This window comes from Sebastes umbrosus, chromosome 9, assembly GCF_015220745.1.
Source record: "Sebastes umbrosus isolate fSebUmb1 chromosome 9, fSebUmb1.pri, whole genome shotgun sequence".
Taxonomy (NCBI): Eukaryota; Metazoa; Chordata; class Actinopteri; order Perciformes; family Sebastidae; genus Sebastes; species Sebastes umbrosus.
In genome coordinates this window covers 3309893-3328964 of record NC_051277.1, presented here as the reverse complement: position 1 = coordinate 3328964, position 19072 = coordinate 3309893, and the positions used below count along the sequence as shown (strand labels likewise).

General features: G+C 43.4%; 1 long non-coding RNA gene across 1 annotated transcript in view; it reads right to left on the bottom strand.

The window, feature by feature from the left end:
• Positions 1-5854: 5854 nt before the first annotated feature.
• LOC119494064 overlaps positions 5855-19072 on the bottom strand; it is a 30414-nt gene continuing 17196 nt past the window's right edge. Inside the window, exon 2 of the long non-coding RNA XR_005208092.1 lies at positions 5855-6216. This is a non-coding gene — a long non-coding RNA (uncharacterized LOC119494064). The remainder of the gene's footprint in view (positions 6217-19072) is intronic.

The window sequence follows — 19072 nt, the reverse complement described above, 5'->3', positions numbered from 1 at the left end:
AAGACCATCAAAATGATTAACATGTTATTGTTCTTCTCTGTCAACTATGATCGGCCTCAAGCTGAAGGTATTTCTCATGAGCTCAACATTTAACATTAAAACAAAGCCTTATTGCAACCATCAGAAAACATTACAGCAATGCAATTGTGTAAACAGCGGGCCTAGGTCAGGGGTCAGGGGTCAGCAACCTTCACTATCAAAAGAGACATTTTAGGCAAAAAAAAAATAATAATAATCTGGCTGGAGCCGAAAACCATTTGAGCATTGTGATGAAGGTAACACAGTTTATAGTCTAAGTATATAGTATATAAGTCTAATGCAGTGAGGGCCAAAGAGACAATGTACGACGGAGTATTAGGGCCACATTGAAGGGAAAAACATCTGAGATTTCCAGAATAAAGTCATAATATTACGAGAATAAACTCATAACTTAACGAGAAAAAAAGTCGTAATATTACGAAAATAAAGTCATAAATTTACGAGAAAAAAATAAAATAACACGTAAAATTACTACTTTATAATATTATGACTTTATTCTCGAAATCTCAGATATATTTTTATTTTCCTCAATGTAGCCCTAAAACTCCGTCGTATCGTCGTACCATAGACCTACAACAATGATAAATAAAAATGAAAATGTAAACAAAAGAACAGTGGAGAGGGGTTAAAGAGACGCATGTGGCTCCGGAGGTTGCTGACCCCCGGCCTAGGTGTTTCTGAAAAATTCCAGATTAATTCGGATCCCATAAATTGCATAATTTGTAAAAAGGTATCTGTTGTTTTCCTGGTTTTGTGAGCGCCTCATTCTTCATGCTTGGCTAAGATAATCCAGTCTAATACGATGTTAGCCGCCTGCTCAAATGATCTCTCACAGCTAACTCTCTTCTTCCACTGAGACCCGGAGGATTGATTTGATAATCTGGGATTAAGTTATGTTGGATAACTGTCAAATTAACAACCACATGAAGCACATATGAAAGCCAAAAGCCCCGTTTTAGCGCCGTGTCTACAAGCATTATTGTAAAGTAAACAACCCCTTTAACAGTATATATTAGAAAACATCAATAACATGGGTTTAGTATTCCTCTAGTGTTAGTGTGTGTGTGTATTGAAACACCTACCATCAAACTGGGAGTCATAGAGGTGTCTTCTTCGTCTTCTGTTTCCAGATCCAGTACCTTTAAATAGAATAGAGGAAACATTAAAGGGGTTGTGACTCTCTCTGGAGAAATACACTTTGCATCTACAGGCGGCGTTCAATTAAAATCCTTAAAGCCCTTTCTGCAGGCGGGGGATAGGTGACAATTACACTTGCACTCACGTACACACACACACACACACACATATATAGTATGCACATTGGGAGGGGATTTAGAGAGACGGCTCTAGAGTCTGACATCAATAAACCCAATTCAAACCTCCAGCTTACATTCTGCCACAGAGCTGATTTCCACTAACACTCAGGGATACACAAAGAACATGTTCTGTATTGATCATTATACAAATGTGTACACACACACACACACACACCAAGGATGAATTATCCACACAAACATTCATACAGTACATGTTGTGTGCATATCCTCCCTTTTCCTTCCCTCTTACACACACACACACACATACAGAGCAAATGAAATCCCTGCCTGTCTGTGTTGGCCGTCCACTAATGTATTCAGCTGCACACCTCCAGTATTTACCGAGCTCACTGTGTCTGGCGTCTCCTTTAAAAAGGTGAAAATGCCTCAAAATGTCCCAGGAGATGACCAGCTGGACCCAGTGAGGATTCTCACCATTATGGCTAGACTATAGACTCCTGATGTACAATAAAGAACAGCAGAGCATCAATAAGAATATCAATGTATAGACCTGCAGTCACAGCACAATGACGAAAGAATGAAAAGAAAGTGGTTGCAGGAGCTCTTGCAGCACTGGCAGCAGATAAAACCACTGATAAGGAACTTTTTGATCCACTACAGACACTATCATGTGTTTAAAATGACTTGTTATTGTCACGTGGGTGAGTGTGAAGCAACGGGAAAGACCCAAATGCAGACAAAACAGGCGGACAGCAACAGTTTAGGGGTTTATTGTAAAGGTGAACATACATGTGCTTACTGGCATGTCCAAACAGAAGTAGTCCACGGGATACAGGGATGGAGGGGAGAGGGGGGGGTACAGATAGTGGTTCAGGCAACAGAGGCTCAACAGCAATGACATGAAGCAACATCGACAAACTGACAACTGACTGGGGGGAAAGAGGCTGGTGTTTGTACTGCAGGGCTGATGAGGGAAAGTGGAAACAGGTGAGCAGGTGAGCAGGTGGGCAGGTGGGCGGGGGAAGGTCAGGTGATGGGAACGGCTGAAGGGGGGTTACTGCAGGGCAGGAGGGAGTGAGAGTGGCTGGATGGGAGATTCAGGTGACTGGGAGGAGGTGGAAGTCAGAGGACATGTGGTGGTGGACAGAGAGATCAGGCGGCAGCAGCAGGGGGGCGGGGACTAAAAGCTGCGGTCAAGTCGGACAGTTTCCAGCCGTTTCCAGCAGCCTTCACTGATTCTACAGGAAGTCACAGAGAGAGTTACGTCCTGTTAGATCTCATCTGTAGGCTACTTGTAGTTTGCAAACCACGTTGGGATTTATCTATATTTGTTTGTAAATCTATGTGGAAATGTGCGTGTATCTGGCGTAGGATTCTGTCCTTTATTATTTTCTATGTCCGCCTTGTAAAGCACTTCCAACAAACACCAGAGTTCCGTCCAGGAGATCGCTGGTCATGTCCCGTGCGTTAAGTTTCAAACGTTTTTTCTTAAACCTAACTAAGTGATTTTGTTGCCTAAACCTAAGCATGTGTTTTTGTTTAATTCAGTCTGACAAAGTGTGAGTATGTGAGAGTTGGGATGACAACATGTTGGGTGTAGAGTAAAACAGAACTAAAATGTAGTTAATGAAATATACCAAAACAATCAACATAACTGCAACATAAGCTAACCTTATCATAGCAAATGATGTGTCATGAGCACTTTGCAATTATGATCATAGTGATTTTCACATTGTAAATGAAGCTGTATGGTTGAGGACACTTTACCACCCTCTGCAGATGGGGTCCTGTTAAAATCCACCGAATGAAGTAATGCATATCTAAACAAAAGATCTCACCTCAATATATAAGAAGATATCCAGTAACTGAGAATCCCAGACCCTAAACATTTAAACTCTGCACGACCAACTGCAGCTGTTAATTAGATACCAGTGTGAACCACATGTTGTCTCAGCTGCCAATTAGGGAGGAGCTCATGCGTGCATGAGGGAGCAGCGTGGCGTGGTCAGAGCTCTCCGGGCCTTCGTGATTGGTCGGCTCTCCTCACAGATGAAGAGGCAGCACCTCGGAGGAGAGAGGGGGAAGAAGAAGGGACAAGCGGTTAGGTAAGTGCCCGACCAAAAGTTATGCAACACTCATCGATTGAGGAGTGTAAACATACAGCAGAAGCCACTTACCCCGCCTGAAGTTGGTGTTCTGTCGGCCCTGCTGTCCCCGTCTGGGGAACCCTGTCTCCTCTCCAGACACCTCTAATGATTTAGAGAGTAAATGATCCGCGATGGAGTGGATTTACACAGATGGGCTTGGCTCCTGCCTGATGCATCTGCTCCTCGATGGATACAGGAAGGCTCCCATCACTTTCATCAGCGACCTCACTAAATTCACTTCAAATGGCAAAACCTCCTCCAGCATGTGTTCCAGGAGGTCCCGCTACATAACGGGGACCATCAGCACTCACTCAACTTGAAAAAGGACCCAGTTGTTGTCAGACGGGGGTGAGAAACTCACAGACAGCGTCGATGTCTGCCGTCGGCCAACTGTGGTCGGTCACAATATTCTGCGGGGTAATTTACTCTGAGATGTTGCTAATTATTTATATCAGATCTGAAAGGCATTTAGAGACATCGAGCTGACACTTAAAGGAGCCATAAAATGGTTTTCATCCAAGAAGCACACAAAAACAGTAGTGGGTTGTGGGGGGGGGAGTGTTGCTGGCTTTACCGCACTGGAAAATTGGAGCTTTCCACAGGCGCGACTGACAACCAGAAACCTGACCTAGTCTGGGAAAAATGATGCTTACATCCCGACAGAGGAATGCCACCATTACGCAATCACAGGTCAGCAACTGAGGAAAATATGAAGCAGAAGATGTTTTACAAGTTCTTCTGACTAACTGTTGAGTGGATTCTTTATTTTCCCTTCAGAGGGCATACCGTCGGTGGAGAAGAAGAAGAAGAAGTGGCTAAACACAATGTTTGTGGGAGTGTAAACATACAGCTCTGTAGCTCACTAGACGCTGCTGCTGAGATGATGGGGAATCCACCCCCCCGGGCTAAAAACACACACACAAACAGACACACATATATTAATCAAACCCACCTTCAAGCAGAAAATAGACGCCTACTCAACCTATAACTTCCTGGAATCTCCTGAGTCCTCTGCCAGCTGGACACACAACACACACACACACACACACACACACACACACACACGTGTAGGATGGAGAAGCAGAGAGTGTGCGGTGGATCATAGATGTGTGCCGCATACATAAAAACATCACAGATGTCATTTTTTTTTTCTCTCAAACACACACTTTTTACTGTTGAGCATTTGCACACTCTGACAAACAATGTTAACGCCACTGATGACATTGTTTTTGCAAGCTTTTTGAGGCAAAGTACATTCCTGAAAATGTCCAGCCAGCGCAGCATAAACAGCACATACTGATGTCAAAACATCCCCAGCAGCTGTCTGAGGAGTTATCAGTGTAACAGTGGCACACAGGGAAGATACGCTGAGCTGCTCATTATCCTCTTTGTCCACTAAACGCTGTCTGACTCTTGATCTTTTTAGTTGTTTTACAACTCGCCGTTCTTTCTTACTTCTTCTATCGTATAATTGTGTCTTTTATGTCGATGCCACAACCAAAGAGAACGCTGCTTTTGTCTCTCTGGTTTTACAAGTAGAACCCATAAAGTATTCTGAGTCCGTGCATTTGAATGTGTTTCAAAAAAAGGGCCAACACTTGTTGGTCAGCTTCGAGGCTGCATTCTCAGCGGTGGAATGTAACCGAGTACATTTACTCAAGTACTGTACTTAAAGCGGAAGTAGGTGAGATCGGAGCCAATATGATTAAAAAAAGTTATTTTTATAAAACGGTCGCTATATTGTGACAGTAGAACATGAAACAGGTAACCTGAAAAAAATCATGTTCCTCTGTGTCCTCCGGTGCTCCTAACGGCATCTGCAAGATTTCACAGACCAGAGGAAAACAAGCAGTAAGAGCTGATCTGAGGTCTGCTGTCCAGCTGCCGTCTATGAGAGCCGGCTGTCAATCACTCGCGAACTCCGACCAAACGGTCAAACTAGGCAGCGCTGATCAAATATGAATCAATATTCTGTTACGTTAATGCCTATTTCTCTCCTCAGATGTTTTCAGAATCATCTTGTAGTGCACGGTTTAGCTGTAAAATGAGAAAGTTTGTGACGCCGCCGCCATTGTGAAATCTGGTAAAGGAACGCCAAGTTGCAGCTGACAGGAAATAAACATGGACCCAAACTGTTGCCTAGCAACGCAATTCCATTGAAATGCACTAAAACAGAGCGTTTCAGACAGAGGGTGAATACAGGTATATATTCAGACAGACAGTATGAGGAAAATAATGTGTTTCTTGAACATTACAGCATGTAAACATGTTCTATTAGAAACACAAAATACAAGTATGAACCTGAACATGAGCACGATATGGGACCTTTAACGTCCACAGGTGTCACTGTTAACAAGCAATTACTGATTCTTAACATAGAGCTCCTTTAAAGCTCTGGATATCATATAGAGCACCACTGTACCACTGTACGTCTCACAACACGTATACATATACACAAGATGTAAATTCAAGCATACACATGCATGTACACACACACACACACACACACACCCACCCACACACATACCGTGGCCCCAGGCCATTATCCGAGGCACGTCCAGGCGAGGATCTCAGGGTTATTGGAATGTCATTTCACTGTTTTTGGAGGAGGATCAGATTTCCAATTCCTCTTGACCTCGCTCCTCTCTGCCTCCCCCCAGGGCTCCGCCAGCAAATGAACAGGGTCGCCATGGTAAAACAGGCCCCGCCAAACAGGCTCATCCGCCGCAGGCGTCCTAGCAGCAGACTCCGATCTATGTGGAGGCAAAAAAAAAAATGCAATAAACAGCCCATCATACTGTGATTAGTTTTATGTCTGTCACCATGAAATAACAGTGAGGATTTAGAACATTTTGTCACACGCTGGAACATTTTCAGCAACAGCTGGAGAGCTGCGGCGATGCTTCGTTTCAGGGTTTTGGGGTGAGAGAAAGTGAGAGATGAGTTTGTGTTAAATGGAGAGTCTCTCGCCTTCATGTTTTGTGTGAAATAGTCTTGGTTTTTTTAGCACCCTCTCATAGCACCTCCATTCACACGTTGACCCCTTTTTCAAACCACTGTTGACAACCACATAACCCTGTAATAGAGGGTGTCAGGAGCAATCTGGAGACATTGCTCTCTGGGAGGCCTCCCTCCGATACAGGTACGATATGTCCCACTCAGGTGCTCGCTGTCTCCATCTCTGTTCTTGTTCCAACATTCTCTTTCTCATTCAACTTCTTTCAAACTGATAATCATACCTTTACCTCACCTGAAACGTGTTTAGTCAGTACACTGTCAATGTCCCTGAGTGGATGCGTCCCTGAGCTCAGAAACGAGAGAGAGAGAGAGAGAGAGAGAGGGATGAGGGAGGAGGGATGGATGCACACGGAGGGAGCGGATGACATAAAACAGATAATTCTGGGTCAGCAGGTTCAAAGCCCCGCGATGACCCTGGAGACAAATCCTGAGGTGTGAACGCTGTCATCTATATGTGTACTATTTCCTACACTATGTTGATATTAAGTATACATTTATTCTTCAAAGTGGAATGGAAACAATTATATAAACAGACTTTGGAGTTCATTGATTCAAGAACAAGACTGCTCTCTTTCTCTTTCTCCCCTGTTTCAGATGTGTTTTAAGGCTCATCACCGCGGTGCAACTGCGCTACTTAGTGTGATGAATGGCTCGCTTTTAGCCGCTGATGTTGGTCATTCATCAGTTGTACTTCACCTTGACCTCTTCGCTGCGTTTTACACGACTGATCGCTCTATCCTTCCTGACCCTCATGAGCACTGGTTGGACTTGTTTAAAACTGGAGTCCTTTTTCCACCAGGATGCTTTTTATGGGATCAGTTCTTGGACTTTCTGTATATATTTATGTGACCGTTGGGCCATCTATTGCATTAAACACACATGGTTACTTTCAGTTTTGTTATGCTGACGATACCCAGGATTCTGCCTCTCTATATCAATGCCTCTCTATGATCAAAGCTGTACAGATGCACATTAAATCCAAATTTCTGTCGAGGCAAATTCTGTAGTTTTGAAGCCAACTTGATCAATGACCTTATTGAGTTGTCAAATACTAGTAAAACATTAGTGTTGCTTTTTACAGCAATTTGATAGATCACATAACAGCACTGTGTTAATAATACAACTTTTACTCTTGGGCTTATCACACGTCTAGACTACTGTAATGCTCTTGATCTTGGATTTGGCAAAAAAAGTCCCTGGCACATCTCCAACAGCAGCAGCTGGACTCTAATCTGGTACAAAAAGAGAACACAGAACCGCAGTCACAGCATCCCGTCACTGGTTTTATTGATTAGTATTATCAAAGTGCATTTTGTCTGGCACGTAAAGCCATACTGGTTCTTACTATATTCCTTCTAACAAACCACTTCTATAGGCTGGTTTACGTAATTGAACGCAATTCTGTTTTGCTTTTCTACAACTTTTAAGTCCTCTATATTTATACTTTTCTTAGAATATATTTTAACCCACTATTAGGGGTGTGACGAAATATTATGCCACGAAATATCGCGATATAAAAACGTGACGATATGCATCGTCGAGACGAAAAACTGAATTGCATTATCAGGGCATCATAGGTACATCTAGTCATACAAGCACTGATTTGAATTCTCTCGTCTTTTTCAGTGCTTTGTTTGAACAGACGAGAGCGCTCTGAGTTCAGACCAGCAGGTGAAGCACCGCCCCCCACCGTCGTCTTGCTTTTTTTTTTTACAGAAATAAAACTCATTTAGTTCATTTTTGCAGCACGTTATCAATAGATGGTAGATGGTCGGACGACGGACGTTTCAATCTGACAGTGAACGCATCTTAAGGAGTCAGCTCAGAGCAGCAGGTGTCAGATTTCACACATAAGTTGACCAGAGAGAGTTGACAGAGCGAGAGATGGCGGAGGATTTGGTGTTGAAGCGAAAAGCAAACGCGCCTATTTGGCAATATTTCAAATTTAAACCCGATAATATAAAGGAACCGTAGCGTTAATGAGGTAACGTTAATGAGGTAACGTTAATGAGGTAACGTTAATGAGGTAGCGTTAATGAGGTAGCGTTAATGAAATAGCGTTAATGAAATAGCGTTAATGAAATAGCGTTAATCGCTGCGAGAAGGGCGGAGCGGTCACAGCCGGTGTGTGCGGCGCAAGGTAGGCTCCTGCGGCTCCGCAGCAAAAGCCAGACACCCGACGGTAAACATCAAAGTAAGAAAGCTACACATGTTGACCGTCATCGTTTACAGTAAAATGTCCAGTTTAATCGGTAACACCGGTGTTGTCACAAGTTTATGAACTGGTGGGAATATTTCCTCACCGTCACATCCCTAGTGCTGGTGTGGTTAGTGCACCGTCACATCCCTAGTGCTGGTGTGGTTAGTGCACCGTCACATCCCTAGTGCTGGTGTGGTTAGTGCACCGTCACATCCCTAGTGCTGGTGTGGTTAGTGTACCGTCACGTCCCTAGTGCTGGTGTGGTTAGTGCACCTTCACGTCCCTAGTGCTGGTGTGGTTAGTGCACCGTCACGTCCCTAGTGCTGGTGTGGTTAGTGCACCGTCACGTCCCTAGTGCTGGTGTGGTTAGTGCACCTTCACGTCCCTAGTGCTGGTGTGGTTAGTGCACCGTCACATCCCTAGTGCTGGTGTGGTTAGTGCACCTTCACGTCCCTAGTGCTGGTGTGGTTAGTGCACCGTCACATCCCTAGTGCTGGTGTGGTTAGTGCACCGTCACGTCCCTAGTGCTGGTGTGGTTAGTGCACCGTCACATCCCTAGTGCTGGTGTGGTTAGTGCACCGTCACATCCCTAGTGCTGGTGTGGTTAGTGCACCGTCACGTCCCTAGTGCTGGTGTGGTTAGTGCACCTTCACGTCCCTAGTGCTGGTGTGGTTAGTGCACCGTCACATCCCTAGTGCTGGTGTGGTTAGTGCACCGTCACATCCCTAGTGCTGGTGTGGTTAGTGCATTTGCAGCTGATTTGCTGAGTCCGGCGAAATTAGCATAGAAGTTGTGTGATGTTTTGCATTTTGTGTCTTTTAAATAAAAGGCTACTTTTTCATCATTCAAATTGTGTTAAAATGATTGTTGTGTATCGTATCGTGAGCTGAGTGAATTGTCACACCCCTCCCCACTATGTCTTCAAATATTTTATTTTTACAGGTTTTCATGCCTTTAGGGAAAATATCTATTCAATTCAATATGTGCAAGTTTGAAAAAGCCAAACATGGTGTATGTAGTCCGTCACCCCCCCGATTGACACAAGCTGACACAAGCACACATAATAACGTACTGTCGATCAACACCCCCCCACCCCCTCCACAACTCCCTCTACAACACACTCCTCGCGCGGCGCCTCTCTTTGGAACATTTCATTGTGGTTCATCGACCTATGGCCCACTAAGAGGATGATGGCAGGTATTAGAGGGGAGAGCAGAGACATACCTGGGAGGAGCAGGTCACTGGAACAGCACCACTCATATTGGAAAAGGTAATACCTCCTCCACATGAATTAGGATGGACTTGTATAAGCCAAAGCTGCCGCTGTGTGAGGGGGGCAGCGGGTCGCACAGAGGCAATGAACGCACAGATTCACGTGTGCATGCAAAGACACAGAGAGGCACAAGCAACGCCACCTCTGCACGTTGTGTTTAGAATGAGAGCAGCCTTCGAGGATTACAGTGAGGGTAAACCGTTCTGCTTACCATCCTCTTTCCACTTTCTATGGAGAACATGGCAGCTGGACTGCAGGTGTGTGTGTGCCATCCAGTCAATGATCTCATTCTGTCTCTTATTTGAACTCAATGAATATTTATTGGCATGAAAATTGATCGAAAAAACATGTCAGCAACATATTCATAAAAAGAGTAAAGCATGCTATTATATGCATATGGGTACGCATAAGGTATGCACATACTTTGGTCTACTTTTGGTCTGGAGCTGTTTCTCATGAGCCCGACCCGAGCTCGACTGCAGGAACTTTCCCCCAGAACTAAGAACCTTTTGAGGAACTCATTTCAACCGTAGCAGGGATCAGGGTCTAAATTAAGTTCAAAGGCCTGAAACGGGAGGAAGTACTTTCTAAAAATACCTGAACTTTCAGGGTGGAGTTTGCAGGGATGAGCGTCGCTGATTGGTCTTATACACTCATTGCACTCCTGCTTAAACTTGTACCACTTCATTCCTAAACAAGGAAGTATTCTTGTATCGATTCAGGACCATTTTAGGACTATTTTAAGACGAGGGGAGAACATCTCTCTTTGTTTGATAACATTTAAGGCTGCACAATTAATCAAATATTAATCGCAATCATGATTTTGGCTTCCCACAATTAAATGAACATGATCGCCTGCGATATTGACGCATAAAATGTGTGCTCCGCTCACAGAAAACTCTGCAGCATATCAAATCAAGCGCTTCCTAAACAATGTGATCTCACAGAAATACATGAAATGACCACGGCCTCTTGACAGCGCATAACGTGGTGGACTATTGCACGCATTGTTTCTGTAAGTTATTAATAACTTACAGAGTTATTAATAACTTACAGAATCAAGCGCTTCCTAAACAACGTAGTCTCACAGAAATAAGTGAAATGACCACACCACGTAATGCGCTGTCTGGACTATTGCACGCAATGTTTCTGTAAATTATTAATAATCTAACTCGGAACGCTGACGTTTGACCTGCCCGCCCGAACTAGGCATGCACCGATACCAGTTTCGGGTATCGGGTCCGATACTGTGCTCATGTACTCGTAAGCCTTCCCAGAAGTGCGGAGGGGTGTCGTAACAGCGTGTGAATGTCCGTGGTTTTGAAATTAGATGTTCAACTATCACAAATGGATGTAAAGGTCATATGTCCACATACTTTTGGCCACATACGTTAAAATGAATACAGAAAGAGATCAGCGATACACCATACTTGGAATTAGTCACCAACGACACGTAGAGAAAATAGTCAGAACCAGAAAATACCTTTCTCTCTCTCTCCAGAGCTCCCACAGCAGACATCACATCTCACCTCTTGTCCTACAGATGAGTGAGTTATAGCTCCGCATTCCTTTAAATCACCTTTCCCAAACTTTAAAGATCCCCCGTCTCGCACTATTTTACTGCCCAGATTCCCCATACTGCTCCCTATACCTGGAGCATATCCTCTGGCTAGTAACCGATGCATTAGCTCGGCCATAAAGACCAACTTAAAGCTTCTTTGTTTCCCACCACCAATATTTAGAAACTGGAATACAAGTCAAAGTCAAAGAATTGTTTTCTGTGGAACAGAAAAAGGTGAGCATGAAGGGGATTCCCAGCGACACAGAGGGGCGACTTCACATCATATCTCACAAGCTCGGTATTCTATCATTACAATTTGTCATGACGTTGTCAATCAATGTGTTCCTGATGACCTCATATCATTGTTTTCTGTTTTAATTAATGCTTTTTAAAAATACCAATGGATTGAGGTTTGCCATGTGTCCTAATTTAAAGTATCACACACTATCAGGAGGGGTAGGGGGACTCTGTGAAGGAGACAGACTTTCCTAAAATAGTTTTTCAGATGACATTAATTACATAACTCATAATGTTTTGAGAAGAAATAAGTAGGGCTGTCAAAGTTAACACGATAACGCAAATTCCTTTTAAGGCCACTCATTTCTTTAAATCATTGACGCAACTTACGAATTTTAAGGTTGTAGCTGGGCTCAGTTTTTAAAGCTAGAGTGACGATATCTGGTATCATATGAAACTATAAAAACCTAAAGACCATGTCATACTAGCTTGTCAACAAGGAGGATAAATAACGCTCCAAACTTACACTAAATTTTGCCGACGAAAAAACTGTCATGGCCATTTTCAAATAGGTCCGTTTGACCTCTGACCTCCAGATATGTGAATATAAATGGGTTCTATGGGTACCCACGAGTCTCCCCTTTACAGACGTGCCCACTTTATGATAATCACATGCAGTTTGGGGCAAGTCATAGTCAAGTCAGCACACTGACAGCTGTTGTTTCCTGTTGGGCTGCAGTTTGCCATGTTATGATTTGAGCATATTGTTTAATGCTAAATGTAGTACCTGTGAGGGTTTCTGGACAATATCTGTCATTGTTTTGTGTTGTTAATTGATTTACAATAATACATTTATACATACATTTGCATAAAGCAGCATATTTGTCCACTCTCATGTTGATAAGAGTATTAAATACTTGACAAATCTCCCTTTAAGGTACATTTTGAACAGATATTTTTAATCAATTGACAGCCCTAGAAATACGTTTTTGCTATGATGGTTTATTCTTAGTTGGTAGTCCTTGTATGTTAAACACGTTGGTAGGATGACGGTTAAACAAACAAAAAAAGACAGATAAATTTACATCTACAAAGGACAGATAAGTTTAAAATAGTTTGTATGACACACACACACATATGGATACAGATACACGCCCATGCTCAACGCTAGACACGAGCATACGTACACATAAACGTCCCCCCTCCACATCTAAACCTCACGGTGGTGAATTAAAGAGGGGAGCAGTGAGGCCATTTCCCCTTTAATTAATTAAACTGTCTCTGTTATTACCAAAGCCACACACTCATCTTTAGCAGGGAGGGGAGAGGAAGAAGTCCTCCCTCTATACCTCATAAAAAACCAGACGGGGACGGCGAGAGAGAAGCTCGACGTCCACAACAGAAGAGTAAAATACAGTGTGAGCTGTAATAACCGTCAGCTGTCACTAATACATATGATGAGGGGGTGCGTGCATCTGTTTGCAGTTGCTTTATGGTAACATCTTTTGAACTATAGTTGCATATTTCTAGCACATGTGTCAGGTTGGTCTTCATCCTTGTGCTACACTTTGTTGTGCGAGTGTGTCGTCGGAGGTTATCAGGACTCAGGTCTAATAACAACCTTGATACTGTTCTCACAGAGGCCTCTGAAGTTGCCTCCACTCCATCAAGTCGGTGTGTGGTTGCCCGGCAACCGAGGGGTCCGGTGTTCCCGAGCGGCGCTGTTTTGTTCCCTACGAATGATCCGCCAGAGAGAGAGAGAGGGAAGATGGGCGGAGGTGAGGATGAGAGAAGGAAAGACACAAATTGGTAAATGGAAGACGCAGCCTCGAGGGGCCCTGAATCAATGCCTGAGCAAACAAGCTCTGTCTGTCTGTCTCTCTCAGCCGCCATCTTTTCTCTCTGTTGGATCCTTCTTCTGTCTTCTTCGTGTTGTCTCGCTCCCTCTGACCCTCTTTTCTTTCATATCATCTCCAGTTCAATTTTCTACTATTTTACATCCTCTCTGTAAACTAATTAACTCCAATTTTTATTTTAAAATGTTCTTAATTCCCTCTAAATTATTCAGCTCTCAGTCTCACCCCACAGGCTATTGTCTTCCCCACTTCTATTCACACTTTTCTGTTCCCGTACCATTAATAAAGACTGCGTCTCACAATATAAAAATCTCATTTCTCTTCTCCATCTCTGGCAGCAGCTGACTGATGAAAACAGGCTATAATCTTGTATCTAGTGCCTGATGATCACGAGTTCAGGGACTCCGTGCTCCTAAAGGAAACCTTCTGCTATAAGATAATATTTCTCATTAAAAAACAACTACTGTATGATACACGGATCCTCATACATGGATCCTCATACACGGATCCTCATACACGGATCCTCATACACGGATCCTCATACACGGATCCTCATACACGGATCCTCATACAACGGCTCGGGTGATATCTTACAAAAAAGTTATTCCTCGAATGTCCAGCAACACGTGTCGATTTCTGCTCTTTACATGCATACAGTCTTTTCAAAATAAACAGGAAACAACTTGGTTAGGTTTAGGCAACAAAACGACTTAGTTACGCTGAGGAAAAGATTGTGGTTTGGCTTAAAACAACACCGGAAGTGGCGTAACTTAAAGTGTCAGTAGTCAGTATATCTTTGGCAAAATTGGGCAAAAGTCCCATAATAACCTTTCAGCATATTGTAATTCAAGTGTTCTGAGAGATAACTAGACTTCTGCTCCTCCTCATGGCTCTGTTTTCAGGCTTTAAAACATCTAGCCCGTGATGGGAGACTTTGACCAATCACAGGTCATTTCATTGAGAGAGCGTTCCTATTGGCTGTGCTCCGGTCATGTGACCAGAACTTAGCGTTTCTTCACCAGATTTCACAATGACGGCGGCGTCACAAACGTTCTCATTTTACAGCTAAACCGTGCACTACAAGATGATTCTGAGAACATCTGAGGAGAGAAATAGGCATTAACGTAACATGATATTGATTCATATTTGATCAGTGCTGCCTAGTTTGACCGTTTGGTCGGAGTTCAGAGTGATTGACAGCCGGCTCTCATAGACAGCAGCTGGACAGCAGGCCTCAGATCAGCTCTTACTGCTTGTTTTCCTCCGGTCTGTGAAATCTTGCAGATGCCGTCAGGAGCACCGGAGGACACAGAAACACGTTTTTTTTCAGGTTGCCTGTTTCATGTACTACTGTCACCATATAGCGACTGTTTTATAAAAAATAACTTTTTTTTAAATCATATTTGCTCCAAACTCGCCTACTTCAGCTTTAAATATGTAATTTATGTGACAAATAAATCAACGTTAACTTCTGGATTCACACGGTACATGAACGCCGGCCTCCTGGGCCAAAGTCTGGTATTTTTTGTAGGTATATCTACAAACAGTGTTTGAGAACAGCCTGCACGGATACAACCTTGACACAACGGATTTGCTCCTTTAATGTGATTAATGACAATAACTGATTCTCCTATTTCATATTACCATTCATGTTTTTTATATTTAGTAAGTAGTTGTCACTAGGGCTGCACAATATATAGTATTTTCATCGTCATAGCGATGTCAACTTGTGCGATAAACACAGCAATCTCTGGTCGGGAAGATTAACGCAATCAAGATGTTTCTCCATCTCTTCCAGCCAATCCCGTGTTTTACTCCTCCATCTTACTTTAAGCAACTGGATTCAATTATTATACCCTTCATATGGAACTATAAAGCCATCAGAACATTTCTTAAACAAAAGAAACCCAAAGGAGGCAGGTGATTTTACTCTACCAGACTTTAAAATGTATTACTGAGCTGCTCACTTATCCATTCTTGCTACTTGCTTACTCTACAGACTACTACTGCCCAGCATGGTTACACATTGCTTTGCAAACAGACTGCCCTGCCCCACTACAGTTAATAAATCATATCTTATAACAGTTTTATAGTTGGCAGTACTATAAAAAATCTGGAAGCAGATAAAACTTTACATTAAAGGTTCCAAAAATCTATGCAGACACTCCCAATTTGTGAAAACCATTCTTTTATACCTGGCTGGATTGACATTGTTTTTTCCACTTGGCAACAGAGAGGTATCTGTAATATACGTGACCTACATATTAAGGGGAATGTTGCCTCATTTGCTGTTTACAATATGTATTCACAAAAGCTGCTAAACTGCTGTTGAATATGCTGCAAGTTTATTGTTTGGTTCGATCTCTCTGAAACTCTGTTTAGTGATAGATCCACCGTAAACAGATGCAGCTTTCACAGAAGTCACTCACACTCCATTTTTTGTTACTTCACACGCACCTGACAACGTTTTTCCCCGACAGGTAGCTTGTCTTGCCTCTGGGATAATAATATTTATGACCGTCCTCCATTAACGAAATTTATGAGCGCTAAATGCCTGAGATTGGTTCACTCAGATAACAGAAAAAAAGGACCATAAAGTATGACCGCCCTGCATCCAGGCTACAGAGTGACAAGAGTAGATAAGCAAGGTAAAACGTACCCACCGGGGGCAGTGAAGTGGCCTCGTGGTGGAAGGCACCGTGAAACTGGATTTATGCTTGACCAGTGAGCGACCTCCGTGGTCTGAAGAGTGAAGCCGATGTGGAAGTGCGTTACATATCTTCAGTATCTTCCAAGTTCCTTTAAAGCTGCATTAATGAATTATTTTATATGGCTCAAATGACTATGAGTAATCAGTGGACAACCTCCGGGTCTGTAAAGTGAAGCCAATGCTGAAGTGCCTTAAACTTGCATTCTCTCTAACAGCCAGCAGGGGGCGATTCCTCTGGCTGCTAAAAGAAGTCTGATTGTATAGATGTCAATGAGAAAATGAGCCTACTTCTCACTTGATTTATTACCTCAGTAAACATTTTAAACGTGAGTTTATGGTCTCAGTCGCTAGTTTCAAGTCTTCTTCAATACAGCATGATGTTCGTTTAGTAAATTATGGTCCCATTTAGAGTCAGATAGACCATAAAGCAGGGGATGCTTTAGGGCGGGGTTACCTTGTGATTGACAGGTCGCTACCACGGCGTTGTCCGGTCTGGGAGTTGGCCACGCGTACAACTTTAACCCTTTCACAGTGGGTTTTCAGTTCATGAAAGGTAATTATAACCTCTTTGGTCGTCTAGAAATGTCCTATTCAGCGTTCGGTTGTACTTAGCGCCACCCTCTTGTGTGACTCTTGTTGCAAAAACCAAGATGGCAACGGCCAAAATATCGAACTCGAGGCTTCAAAACGGCAGTCCACAAACCAATGGGTGACGTCACGGTGACTACGTGCACTTCTTATATCAGTCTATGTGCTTGACAGATCTGCGAGGATCACGAGTGTCCATTCGGCAAAGTGCCGTCACACCATCAGACACGCCCCTTCACGGGGGTCCCGTGCAGCGGGTTTCAGCTTGTTCGTGCACATCCAACTACGCGGGTTGGCGGAAACCAAGCTGAAACCATGCTGTAGATGTAAGTTTTCGATACATTGCGCGCCTACAGTTTGGGAGAATACCGGTTTGCCGCGAGGAGAAACCCGCACAGAGTATAAAAGATCCAAACGTTCCTCGTTACGATTCCGCGTCTATGCAGAAAGCACAACTGGGGCTTAAGTCCGTAGGCTACCAATATAAAGGTGATAATTAATTAGGTTGTTGTAAAGTAGTAAAATCTGGAAGTTGGTCATCGTTTCTGGACGGTGACATAGTGATGTAAGCTAGCTAGACAATATAGCTGCACCAGCGTCCGGTATATTTAGGGAGAAGGTAAAGATATAGCCTGAATTGTCAGATACAGCATGCATTCAGAAAATCAAATCCAGATTTTGAATCCGGTTTGGTAATAGATGAGATGTATACTGTCAGACCAGCTGCTGACATGTGTCCCAGTCAGACCTCCCTGTATAGCTCTCAGTCCACACTAAAGCATATAAAGGCAATGAATCTGCTTCATATGATCAATATTTCCTCACACAGTGTGCAACGTGTGAGAAATAAAATTAGGCTCTGCCGACTTTCACGAGCCGAAGCAAAATATCTGTGGCTTGACCAAATCATTCCACACGCAGCCGGGCTGTGACAGCAGCAATCAAACAGATTCATACACTTTGAAGCGTTATGTGGAAAATGTGGAGATCGACATCGTCTTGGTTGTTTTTATATTTTGAGGTCTGTGGAAGCTGGTATGACGTGTGAGCGCATGTCTTCACGATCATTTCAGTAAATGTTATGAGAGTGTCGTATTAAACTGAGCGCTTGTTTTCCTTTAGAGGAGTAAGTTAATGGATCCGGACAGATCTCGCTACGGAAAAAAGGTTCAGACAAAATCAATTTGTTAAAGTTGCTCCCAATAGAGTCAGGTTCAAAGCAAACACTGAATGTTCACTGAAGCGTGAGAGTGTACCTGGCCTTTCTGCCAAGTTCGACCTAACCAGCTAGTGGCCAGAACACACACACATAAAAAACACACTGTACTCAGCACCATCTCGTTCTTTTGCTCCCTTTCTCCCTTCCTTAACCTAATTATATCTGTCCTTACCCTCCTCTCTCCTCCTTTGCACTGCAGTGCTGGCGTTCACGCTGCCACTAATGACACGGTGTGATCTCCACAGTGAGTCCCCAGCCAGCGAGCTGGGGTCACATATGTTCTATATCATCTCCTGAACACTTCCATATGGATGCATGCCATCCATGCCAAGACCCGACGCATACACAGTGCCTTCTGCAGGAAGAGGGAGGGACAAGACGGACGGACGGACTGACAGACAGAAATAGTTGGGTGAAAGACAAGAGAGTAAACAATAAGAAAAACACAGAGAGAAAGACGGACAGAGAGAAAAAAAAGGAAAGGGTGAAGACATAAGAGGAGTGCAGAGAGAGAGAGAGAGAGAGAGAAGGGAGAGCCAATTAAAACCAAAACAGGGAGAGTGTGAGTATGATGGAAAAAGAACACATACCAGGTCTACTTTTTCTGTCTGGCTGTTGACTTAGGCAGACAGAAGCAGTCATAAACAGGAAAGCCCAAATGATGAAGCACCATGCTGCTACTGCATATCATCTCTGCCCCCCCTTTTATATTTTCAGAATAGCTTTGTTTCTTTCCAATCTAAGGCTGCGGTCGAATAGAAGAAATACATTACGTCCTACAGTATGCCTTTTCCTACTTTTCCTTGACCTCAATGGAAAACATCAAGAGATCTAGGAAAGATGTGATGGAGACTTCAGAAGGACTTCATAAGACAACCTACTGCACAGCGGATGTTATTGACGTGCGTCTGTCATGGTGAAACTACAATGTTCCGAAGATGTGCTTC